Here is a 13,155-nt window from a genome sequence, read left to right as displayed (position 1 = left end):
TTGCCACATATCTGAGATTTTCCGTGCTGGTAGATGTAGATGTGTTTAGAAATATTTTCGTTTTTGCTGCCTTTCCTCATAAAACACCATTACTATCAGAACACCATAAACAATTGTGGTGTAGACTACATAAACTGTTAAATGTGAAGATTTACCGTTAACGGGGGTATAGCTCAGTGGTAGAGCATTTGACTGCAGATCAAGAGGTCCCCGGTTCAAATCCAGGTGCCCCCTCATTTTGGCGATGCATATTTTATCAGTAGGATATTGATCGCTTGAAAAAGTTTTTCACACGTCATAATATTGGTATCCTGAAGCTGATGTATATGGTAGATATGTAGGGCAGTAATGCAGTACAAATGGAGGGATGTATGGTTTTACAGCAGACCTGGGCAATTATTTGCAATGGAGGACCACATTAGAATATATTTTGCCATTAGCGGGCCAGAATGATATTACAGGATTATACATGATGTATAATTACATGATGTATTATACATCATGTATGTATAATCCACATACATGATGTGTATGACTGTGTTGACAGATATATCTACTGTAAATCACATCCAGATATGCTACTTATTTTACTTTTTTAACATGCACAGAAATTAAACACATCCATGTTCTCCTTTTGGTAGGCATTTTCATTATTAAACATGCAAGGAACTACACGGAGGGAAAAGTACACTGTGCATTCAACACCACGGAAGGAACTCTTGATAACGGGTATGCACAAAAACACAAGACAGAGAGAGAGCTCAACATTACATTTAAACTACTCAATCAGTGTGAGGTGTGAAATCTCTGGGCAGGTATAGCAGTGAAGTCAGGTATAGTTTCTGACGTCGCTATGCGCAGGATTGCTGAGAGGTGAGAGTCAATGAGAGATGATCTGTGCCTTGACTTGTTATATTTCATCACTGAAAATGTCTGTTCACGTACATAGGTTCACCCAAACAGTGCAAACACCTTCTGAGCATGACTCCTAATCTTTGGAAAGTTTTGTTCATCGAGTGATGCATAGAATCTTGTCAGTGACATTGTTCTGAATAGTTCTCCAATCACTGCATCAGACTGAAGATCGATACGCTCAAGTTGCAGGTCAGTGGGAGCGTTATCCACATTGAAGGTGAAAGGAGAGGAAACCAACAGCATGTCATTTTCCAACACGTTGAAATCCTCAAAATGACTGGTCATCTGATGAGGAACAGACTAGTAGCGTCGGAAGGTGGGTGAGATTGTTGGCTTCTACTTGGCGGGTCAGGAGGAGTAATTTTCCTTTGAAGGCTTTGACAAGGCTGTACATCTGATGTGCAAAAGACTCTTCCCTTGTAGTTTGGAAATCAGTTCATTCATGAGGGCCATGATGTCCACGCTGAAGGCAAAATCGGCCAACCATTCTTTATCTTGCAGTTGAGGGAAATCCACATATTTTCCTTTCATTTGTAAAAACTCAGCAATCTCCAACTTCAGGTCCCACACCCTTCTAAGTAGAAGCGAACAATCTCACCCACCTTCCGACGCTACTAGTGGTGTGGGGGCTGTGCTTTGGCAAAGTGGGTGGGGTTATATCCTTCCTGTTTGGCCCTGTCCGGGGGTGTCCTCGGATGGGGCCACAGTGTCTCCTGACCCCTCCTGTCTCAGCCTCCAGTATTTATGCTGCAATAGTTTATGTGTCGGGGGGCTAGGGTCAGTTTGTTATATCTGGAGTACTTCACCTGTCCTATTCGGTGTCCCATGTGAATCTAAGTGTGCGTTCTCTAATTCTCTCCTTCTCTCTTTCTTTCTCTCTCTCGGAGGACCTGAGCCCTAGGACCATGCCCCAGGACTACCTGACATGATGACTCCTTGCTGTCCCCAGTCCACCTGGCCGTGCTGCTGCTCCAGTTTTAACTGACCTGAGCCCTAGGACCATGCCCCAGGACTACCTGACATGATGACTCCTTGCTGTCCCCAGTCAATCTGACCGTGCTGCTGCTCCAGTTTCAACTGTTCTGCCTTATTATTATACGACCATGCTGGTCATTTATGAACATTTGAACATCTTGGCCATGTTCTGTTATAATCTCCACCCGGCACAGCCAGAAGAGGACTGGCCACCCCACATAGCCTGGTTCCTCTCTAGGTTTCTTCCTAGGTTTTGGCCTGTCTAGGGAGTTTTTCCTAGCCACCGTGCTTCTACACCTGCATTGCTTGCTGTTTGGGGTTTTAGGCTGGGTTTCTGTACAGCACTTTGAGATATCAGCTGATGTACGAAGGGCTATATAAATAAATTTGATTGGATTTAAGCACCTTCCCAAACTCAGCCATCTCACGTTTGTGTGGTAGGGGAGATCTGCATGACCCAACTCTGTCTCTTCCAACAGTGAGACAGAGACAGTCTGTGGAGACAGTCTGTGGTTTAAAGATTTTGCTCTTATGAAATGTATCACTTTAGTGACTGTATCCACAACATGGCTCATTTTCAGAACACATTTACAGAGCATCTCCTGATGAATAATGCAATGCAGGAAAATAATTTTCTGATCTGGGTTCAGCTCAGCTACTTGATCGTGTATCTTTTTCAAAAGGCCAACATTTTTCCTGTCAAGTTTGGGCACCCTTCAGTGGTCACACTGGATAACTTTTCAAAACTCAGTCCCAGCTTTGCCACACACTTATTAACCTCCTCTAATAAATATTTCCCTGTGGTTGTGCTCCTCATTGCCTGCACTGAAGCAAGCTCCTCTGTAATTTCAAAGTCTGGGGTTATGCCTCGTAAGAATATCAACAACTGCGCTGTGTCACGTGCTCTGTACCATCACTCATTCATATATCCTTATGTACATATTCTTTATCCCCTTACACTGTGTATAAGACAGTAGTTTTTTTGGAATTGTTAGTTAGATTACTTGTTCGTTATTACTGCATTGTCGGAACTAGAAGCACAAGCATTTCGCTACACTCGCATTAACATCTGCTAACCATGTGTATGTGACAAATCAAATTTGATTTGATTTGATTTTGATTTGATCACTGCTCTCATCCAGGGCCAAGGAGAAACAGGTGAAATCCTTTACCTCGTCTTTCAACTGTTGTTCCATTTTCTCTGCGATGTTCGTCTTGACAGGGAAACATTTTCAAACAGCTCTTTCTTGTCGGGGCAAAGTATTGCTGCTGAGTCAATTAAACATTATTTCATGAATTCGCCCTCAGCGAATGGCTTGCTACGTTTAGCAATTTTGTGGGACAGTACATAGCTAGCTCTCGCAATTCCGTCATTTTCTGAATGCAGTTTTGTGAAAAGTCCTTGATGCTTTTGCAACTGAGAAAGCCACACCTTTCGATGTACTTGTCCTCTGCTCAGAAGACATATTCCTATATTTCTCTGCATGCTTCATCTGAAAGTGTCAGGACAAGTTGTAGTCTTTCAAGACAGCGATGCTCTCTTTGCACACTAAGCACACAGCTTTCCCTGATATTTCAATAAAGAAATATTTTGATGTCCACTCTTGCTGGAACACCCTACATTCATTGTCTACTTTCCTTTCCTTTGAAATCTTTGAAAAACACATTTTTGCGCAATTTCTAGCTAGCTACAATGTGTAACTATGACGTGTGTGTCAGCCTGTCAGTCACTGTCTGTCCTCGTGCAGTTGTTATTTATACGTGCCTTCAAAATAACTGTCCAGCAAGCGGTGGGAGTTAAATCATTACACAAAGATGAGTACTCATTGGGCTTTTAATTTGAATAACAAATATGTTTTTCAAAACCTTTCTATCACAAATTCTTTATATGATCTGTGCATGATTCTGCGGGCTGTATTGAACCAGGTCTTTGGGCTGCATATGGCGCCCGGGCCGGCCTTTGCCCAGGCCTGGCTTATAGTTATACAGGTGAATAGCCAGACTTACCTGGGTATCCCTTCAGTGTTTTGGGTCATTCCAAGTTATTTGACCCTGCTTTGGAACTCTGTTCATGATATGGGTCTGAACCTGGTTAACTATAGGCTAGAGATGGAAAGTGGGCAGACCCATGACAACATCTCCATTTAAAAGTAGCATATCTTCAACAGTAGTATTTCTTCGACTTGTATGTACGAGTGTATTGGCAGTTCTTAAACAAACTGAAAAGGCATACTGTCACAGACTGCTGGCCGTATAGCCTAGGCCAGTGGTTCCCAACCAGGGGTACTAGGACCTGGGGGTACTTGGCCTATCCACATGGGGTACTCGAGACCATAAGCTTACTGGTAAAATGCACATGATGGGCACTTCAGGGGTACTCCGGGCAGAGTAAAATTCAGTTGGTGGTACAGTAAGCAAAAAAGGTTGGGAACCACTGGTCTAGGCTACTATAGGAATAAAGTCAAAATTGGTGATTTGCTGCCACTGCAGTGCTAGAGCAGCAGAGAGCCCACTCTGGAAATGTGATGTTCTCGTAGACTATATTGTCTAAAAATCAACAAACTTAAAAAGGGCACTTTTTAAATATTTAGGTTTATATTTTTAATTATCCATAAATGGATATAAAGAAATTGTATTCCTAATCTAAACATCATCTCCAGTGGCGACCCGTCATTCAGGGTAGAGCCCCACCTGTTTTGAGCCCCACATTTTTAGCAAAAATAAATTAAACAAATGGGGGGGGATTGCCTGTTTTGCATGTTATTTTGGCATTAATACATGTCCCACATCAGTTTGCAAACAATGTAAAATAATATATATCATTGACTGAATAAAGCCGCATATAAACATGGCCTCTTTTTGGGTTTCTTGAGTAAGTCAGCTCCAAAATGTAGGTGTTTCTGCATAGCTCAGTGCTTTCTGTGGTGGTGGGGCAAGCCAGCAGAAAATATGGAATGTTGCGCTTTGATTGGCTCAGTGTTCTGTCACTCATGGGAACTTTACGTCACTGTCAAGTGTCAGAGAAGACATTGAAAATTCTAGCCCTTCGGCTGCTGCCATAGAAGTGACCATTCAAGAAGGCTCAAGGTCATTGACCACAGATAAAATGACGTCAAATCACGTTATATCTACAGTAGCTTTTATTGGACTGATCATGTCAACATCATAATTTCACAATCTTAGCTAGCAGTCATCATCATGAATCAAGTCTACTGGCAAATCATTTTTAATCCTTGTAATATGAAGATAAATTATAGATAAAATGTATCGGTGCTCATCGGCCATTGGACATAAACATTAGACAACAAGTGGGAAATTGCAAATTCAACGAGTGGTTTGGAAGGAATCAGTGACAGTGGCTGTGTGGTCCCAAATCTGGGATTAAGGGGCTATTTTCCAAGTTTAAAATGATAAACATTCAACATTGGCCATGCTGTCAATGAAGCACGATTTGTGCCATGCTCAAAACAACTCTTAACTCAGAGGACCGCCGCGCCACCTTACTGTTCAAGTAAGCCAACCAAAAATGTATTGTATGCTGCTTCAAAAATGATGTAATATGCCAGGGAGGTATGTTTACTGTAGCTAAGAAAGTAATACTAAGTGTATGTTGTGTAGTAAGATATTAGCATCCCATGTGTCTCACTCTAGTAATTTGGTCTAATTTGGTCTGTTTTAGAGAAATGTAATCATTGAATATTGTAAGAGCTTTTATTGTCTGCTTATTTGCCCCCTTTATTTATCCTATGATTCTAACTTGGTGTACAGGGAGAGCACTGTCAGAACGGTTCATGTTCTGAATTCTGTCGCTGTACATTTCAAAAGTGCTAAACAAATAGTTATATTGACTAATGTTACGTCTGTCCTAGCTCGCTCATTGTCTTAATTGAAATTACAGTTTGCCTCTTATCCGCTTGTCGTCCCCATATGCCATAGTTTCTACATTTCAATTGTCATTAGAAACCACATTTGTTTAAGCAAGTCAGCCATATCAGCTATTTTTTTTAAAGGCAGTAAATGAGTCTGAATGAACTGTTTCGCTGTCAGACAGGCTCCGCTGATAGCCAGGTGTAGCAAGTTGTAAGGTGTTGGGACTGCTGTTGGGACAGCTTTATGTAGGCACTAACAGTTTGTGGGCACCATTTGTCACCGTTATAGTGCAATTAATGTATTAATTTTGTGTTGTGGCTTTGCTGGCATGCAATCCACTTTTCTTTTTTTTCGCCCCACCAAGATTTACATACTAAAATCGCCACTGATCATATCTATCTTTGAGCCAATCCTGGATGGAATGCCCCAGTAAGACTCCAGACACACCAGACAGGACTTGACAGCTTTCTGCTTTCTCCCAGGGCAGAAATCACTCTTTACATCTCCAGGACCTGCATAGCCAGAATTATTTTTGACCTGAGGTTCAGCAGTAGGTACATCTTTAAACCACTCAGCACACAACGTCAAATTATGGGCGACATCAGTTCCGTCAGTCACAGCCGTTATTTCACCCCAAAATAGTATTTAGTCCATCCGTTTTGGCCTAAATTTAGCTGAAGATCAGCCTGACCGCTAGCTTGCTGTACTCATTGAACATGAGAGGCATGAAAAATAATCATATATTGCATAGCCTATATTGATTGAATTATGGTAGCTTCATGGAAATATGGGTGCACAATTTAACAACTAAATGTATTGCTACTTGAATTCAGTATTTTAACTGCCATTTGCTTCTGTGACATAGAGTACTTTGCAAGTGCTCGGGGGACAACTGAGTGCATCTTCAGAGCAATGCATCCATATTTTGTGAGGTAGGTCAATAAAAGCCAATCAACACCTATTTCTTCATGCAACAATGCTGAATAGTTGTTTAAGGTCTGTTTAATGTTAAAAAATAAAAAAAGTATTGCGTTTTATTTGTACAAAGGATTGTTTTCCAACACTGTCGTAAATATGCCTTTCGTTTAAAGTAAACCTCAAAGTAAAGAATTGACTGTTTTCAGATTTGCTGCTTGGTGGGTTTAGCAGGGACAATCCCATAGAAGGTGTAGACCTTCAGATTATTCAGGTCAGCCTGGCCTGCCACAGTGAAGTGTCACATTCTGACCTTTATTCCTTTGTTTTGTCTTTATTTAGTATGGTCAGGGCGTGAGTTGGGGTGGGCAGTCTGTTAGTTTTTCTATTTCTGTGTTTGGCCTGATATGGTTCTCAATCAGAGGCAGCTGTCTATCGTTGTCCCTGATTGAGAACCATATTTAGATAACCACAAAACACAAAGGAAAACAGGCTATTTTCAGTCTTTGTGTGTCTGCACCAGATAGAACTGTTTCGGTTGTCACTTTGTTGTTTTGTATTTTTGAAGTGTTCAGTTGTTTATTAAAAAGATTAAGCCGTTACATGAAGGCTGTGGACAGGAACTTGCAGGAGGAGCTATATAGTGGATGGTGTTCCGAGACACACTCTCTGGCGAACCATTGCATGCAGTGGAACAAGTCTAGTTTTACATTGATGTCCTTGTTGAACTTGCTCCGTGAGGCACAGTTGTTAGCCAAGTTCTCAGATGTGACCTCTGCCACTATAGCCTCTGTGGTCGTTCAGGCAGCCCACAGGAGATGCTCATGAGGCTGGGAGTCCGGGACTCAGAATGCAGCACAGCAGTCCCTATTTACACAAAGAGAAAAAAATAGAAAATTTTTCATGAGCTGATCATAGCAAAAAAGAAAATACTTCTGCTTTTCCCACTGTGGAAACACATTGCAAATATGTTCCGGATAAATCCTGTTAGGTTTGGTAGATGATATTCAGAACTTAAATAGCCCAATGCCAGCAGCGCTGTAGTGATTGGTCCTCTTTGGTAGCCTCCAGGGACTGCTCACTCTCCGACTGCAGCATAACCCAGGACAGGATCATCCAGTTCTCATTCATCATCACATAGGATGACATGGTGCCAGATGACAATGTCACCTTCCTGGCCACTTCGTGGGTGTGGTCAGACCTGAATACCTGTCCGAAGGTGCAACCCCAGACAAACATACCTGATTCAACTCATTGAGGGCCTGATTAGTTGAATCAGGTGTGCTTGTCTCGGGCTACAATAAAAATGTCTACTGTTGGTGGTACACGAGGACCGGAGTTGGGATCCATGATGGCATTTGCCTTACGGGCAGTTGCAATGCACCCATGCACACGTGTATGGCGTTGTGTGGGGGAGTAATTTGCTGATGTCAACGTTGTGAACAGAGTGCCCCAAGGTGGCGCTGGGGTTATGGTATGGGCAGGCATAAGCTACGGTCTACGACCACAATTGCATTTTATCTATGGCAATTTGAATGCAGAGAAACCTTGACGAGATCCTGAGGCCCATCGTCGTGCCATTCCTCCGCCATCATCTCATGTTTCAGCATGGTAATACACGGCCCCATGTCCCAAGGATCTGTACACAATTCCTGGAAGCTGAAAATGTCCCAGTTCTTCCATGGCCTGCATACTCACCAGAAAAGTCACTAATTGAGCATGTTTGGGATGCTCTGGATCTACGTGTACACCAGTGATCCATTTCCCGCCAATATCCAGCAACTTCGCACAGCCATTGAAGAGGAGTTGGGAAAACATTCCATAATCAAGCCTGATCAACTCCATGTGAAGGAGAGGTGTCATGCTGCAAGAGTCAAATGGTGGTCATACCAGATACTGGCTGGTTTACTGATCCACGCCCTTACCTTTATCTGTGACCAACGGATGCATATCTGTATTCCCAGCACAAGAGGTTGGGAAGGAAAGGAAGGATGGGAAGGATGGGCTCGTAGTAATGGCTGGAGATGAATGGTATCAAATACAGCAAACACATGGCTTCCATGTTTGATGCCATTCCATTCACTCAGTTCCAGACATTTATGAGCTGTCCTCCCCTCAGCAGCCTGAAATCCATTGTTTAGGGCCTAATGAAATTCCAATTGATTGATTTCCTTATATGAACTGTAACTCAGTAAAATTGTTAATTGTTGTATGTTGCATTTATTTTTGTTCAGTATACATGTTCCAAATGACATTTTATGTATTCATATGATTTAAGGGGGCACATTTGTCACGGCGACAAGGTGAAGGTGCTCTCTACTCAAATGGCACAACAGAATCATTCAGATTGACCAAAACACAGCATATGGCAACCACATTGTATAACTGAGGGATGTCTCCTTTCTTATCTGGAAAAGGACAAAGTAGTAAAAGGAGAAATGGATGTTGCTGCAGATTTTACTTTTCGTAGCAGGTTAGGAGACTTAGGTTAAGAGTTAGGGTTAGCTAAAATAAAACAAAATCCCTTCTAGCCGTCACCCCCTTATCATACAGTAGGCCTAGATTACATGGTTGCAATCAAGACAAGGTTGTTTTTATTGATCTGTTGTCAGTGTCAGCAAAGTAGGTCTAGTCTATTGTCGTATTCAAAAAAGATTGTAATTTAAAGTGTAGAAGAATTTCATTAAAATGTTTATCAAAGGCCACAATTTTCCAGTGCAAAGGAAAGAAACATCTGATATAGGCTTATGTCACTATACGCTCATTAATAGCCTAAATTATGACTATCCAATCTACTCATCACAGTAGGAATAGTAGGCTTACCTTAATCTGCAAATGCGATGATACATGCATGCAATCCTTTGTTATAAAAGGTGCATTTTTATGGTGAACAAAAATTGCTTCCCCAAAACTATAAACTCACACAGCGCACTGCCTATGTAAGAGATACAGGCTAAATTGCTAGACTACAAGCTATGTCACACCCTGATCTGTTTCACCTGTCCTTGTGCTTGTTTCCACCCCCCTCCAGGTGTTGCCCATCGTCCCCATTATCCCCAGTGTAAAAATACCTGTGTTTTCTGTCTGTCTGTGCCAGTTCGTTTTGTTTGCCAGCGGTTTTCTCCTAGCTCCTGATTCTTTATTTTTTTGCCCAGTCTTTGTTTTTCCTCATCCTCCAGGTTCTGACACTTGCCTGTCTTGACTCTGAGCCCACCTTCCTGACCATTCTGTCTGCCCTTGACCTCGAGCCTGCCTGCTGCCCTGTACCGTTTTGGACTCTGACCTGGTTGTGAACTCTTGCCTGTCCCTGACCAACCTTTGCCTACCCCTTGGACAATAATAAATATCAGAGCTCAAACCATCTGCCTCCTGTATCATGGTCTTGCCTTGTGTCATTATAAGCCATCTAGCTATCTAATGTTGGCCAACTTAGTCTTGTTAACACCTGGTTTGCATAACAGCTGAAAGAAACAAAAAATCTATCATATTTACCAGTGGATTCAGGTCTTGACGGACAAACTCTTTTTTTTTCACAGTTCTTGAGTCTTATCTCCTTGGTGTTTCATAATTGTGGGTAATCTGTAAATCTGTAAATCTTTCCTGCCTTGTTAGAGCAGCCAAACACTGCACAGAAATTGACCGTTGTGATGAATTAACTAGTTTGAAATCACTGTTATCATGCAGCTTGGGGAAGCCACTCAGCAGTTGTTCAAATAATTGATGCGGTGGTATTCCAACATAGCTGCCAGGAGGAGTCATACGCAGTGGCGATTTTAGCATGTACGTTTTGGTGGGGCAAACACCCCCTCCAATTTTTTTGTTTAGATGCATGCCAGCAAAGCCACTACACAACACTAAACAATATATTAATTACACTATAACGGTGAAAAGCGTGAATCCTTACCACTGCTTACACCTGGCTATCAGCGGAGCCTTGTCTGGCAGCGAAACAATTCATTCAGCCTCGTTGAATTACTTTTTAAAAACATAGCTGATATGGCTGACCATATCTCCCTGGCATGTTACAGAATTTATGCAGCAGCATATAAGACATTTTTGGACTCACCTTAATGTGCGCAGTGGTCCTTTGTTGGCAAATGTTGTCATTAAAGAAAATATGTACAATTCCGAGTTGGATGACGGTTCAAAACTAATTTTCCCAGTCTGACTTCCCAGTTGCAATGTTTGCGGTTAGCCACTGTCACCGATTCCTTTCAATCAACTCATTGTTGAATTTGCGATTTCCAACGTGTTTTTTTTTTACATTGCTTGCAATATGACACGTATTAATGCCCCCCCCCCCCCCCCAAAAAAAATAAATATATATATATATACATACACACACACATACACAGTTGAAGTCAGAAGTTTACATACATTTTGCCACAACTTTGGAAGTATGCTTGGGGTCATTGTCCATGTGGAAGACCCATTTGCCACCAAGCTTTAACTTCCTGACTGATGTCTTGAGATGTTGCTTCAATATATCCTCATAATTTTCCTTCCTCATGTAACCGATGTGAAATGGCTAGCTAGGTAGCGGTGGTGCGCGCTAATAGTGTTTCAATCGGTGACGTCACTCGCTCTGAGACCTTGAAGTAGTGGTTCCCCTTGCTCTGCAAGGGCCGTGGCTTTTGTGGAGCGATGGGTAACGATGCTTTGTGGGTGACTGTTGTCGGTGTGTGCAGAGGGTCCCTGGTTCGAGCCCAGGTATGGGCGAGGGGACGGACTAAAGTTAAACTGTTATACTCATGATGCCATCTATTTTGTGAAGTGCACAAGTCTCTCCTGCAGCAAAGCTTCCCCACAACATGATGCTGCCACCCCCGTGCTTCACGGTTGGGATGGTGTTCTTCAGCTTGCAAGCCTCCCCCTTTTTCCTCCAAACATAACGATGGTCATTATGGCCAAATAGTTCTATTTTTGTTTCATCAGACAAGAGGACATTTCTCCAAAACGTACGATCTTTGTCCCCATCTGCAGTTGCAAACCGTAGTCTGGCTTGTTTATGGCAGTTTTGGAGCAGTGTCTTGTTCCTTGCTGAGCAGCCTTTCAGGTTATGTCGATATAGGACTCGTTTTACTGTGGATATAGATACTTTTGTACCTGTTTTCTCCAGCATCTTCACAAGGTCCTTTGCTGTTGTTCTGGGATTGATTTGCATTTTACGCACCAAAGTACGTTAAGTTCTAGGAGACAGATCGTGGCTCCTTCCTGAGTGGTATGACGGCTAAGGGGTCCCATGGTGTTTATACTTGAGTACTATTGTTTGTGCAGAGGAACGTGGTACCTTCAGGCGTTTGGAAATTGCTCTCAAGAATGAACAAGACTTGTGGAGGTCTACAATTGTTTTTCTGAGGTCTTGGCTGATTTCGTTTGATTTTCCCATGATTTCAAGCAAAGAGGCACTGAGTTTGAAGGTAGGCCTTGAAATACATCCACAGGTATACCTCCAATTGACTCAAATCAATTTGCCTATCATAAGCTTCTAAAGCCATGACATAATTTTCTGGAATTTTCTAAGCTGTTTAAAGGCACAGTCAACTTAGTGTATGTAAACTTCTGACCTACTGGAATTGTGATATAGTGAATAAGTGAACATTTTTGTCTATAAACAATTGTTGGAAAAATTACTTTTGTCATGCACAAAGTAGATTTCCTAACCAACTTGCCAAAACTATAGTTTGTTAACAAGAAATTTGTGGAGTGGTTGAAAAACAAGTTTTAATGACTCCAACCTAAGTGTATGTAAACTTCCGACTTAAACTGTATATACATTATTTGTTGTATTTTTATATTTTGCAAAAAATGTGGGTCTCTGCCCCACCTGCCCTGAATGACAGGTTGCCGCTGGTCACATGTCAATTGGCAACTCTCTATAATGTTCCATGTCGCTCCTGGTCTCTTTTCCGTATCGAGACAGTGGACATTATTAGCATCTAAAAAGCTTTGAATATTGTTTTGTATGACATGCAACATAATGAGTAACAAACGTTCCCGTCCATGACACAGCTAATTGTTTTTGCATAACTGTTATAAGGCAGGTTGCCTATTTTGAATGCACTGGGTGAGGTAGGAGCTGATACAGGTGCAGGTGTCCCGGTTAGAGTACAAGGATAGGGAGATAGACTTGAGGTTCTGTTTTAGAGAGTTGCAGCTCCCAATTATTTTATTCTTTCAATTATCCATTTCCATAAGTGTGTCTGCTTAAAAGGAAGATGCTTTTTGATGTTAAGGTTACAAAACATTGGTTGTGGTAAGTATAATTGAAACATGGGTATCATTGTGGTAAGTGGGGAAATAAGTGTAGCAAGTTATAATTGTAATGGCTTAGCAGATCATAAAAAAAGAAAATATTTTTTTTGCCAGGCTAAAAGAGAAAGAGTACAAATCTATTGTTTACAGGAAACTCACTCTACAACTATAAATGAGGTTCTCTGGAAAAAGGACTGGGACGAATAAATATATTTTTCTCATGGG

At 41.8% G+C, this 13,155-nt stretch overlaps 1 non-coding gene across 1 annotated transcript; it reads left to right on the top strand.

The window, feature by feature from the left end:
- The first annotated feature begins 162 nt into the window (after nt 1–162).
- Nucleotides 163–234, top strand: trnac-gca (transfer RNA cysteine (anticodon GCA)). The gene has a single exon. It is a non-coding gene; the product is annotated as a tRNA-Cys (tRNA).
- The last annotated feature ends 12,921 nt before the right edge of the window (nt 235–13,155 follow it).

This window comes from Oncorhynchus kisutch, linkage group LG20 (genome assembly GCF_002021735.2).
Source record: "Oncorhynchus kisutch isolate 150728-3 linkage group LG20, Okis_V2, whole genome shotgun sequence".
Lineage (NCBI taxonomy): Eukaryota > Metazoa > Chordata > Actinopteri > Salmoniformes > Salmonidae > Oncorhynchus > Oncorhynchus kisutch.
Note: the sequence above shows the minus strand (reverse complement) of the source record. Positions and strands in the feature narration are given on the sequence as shown.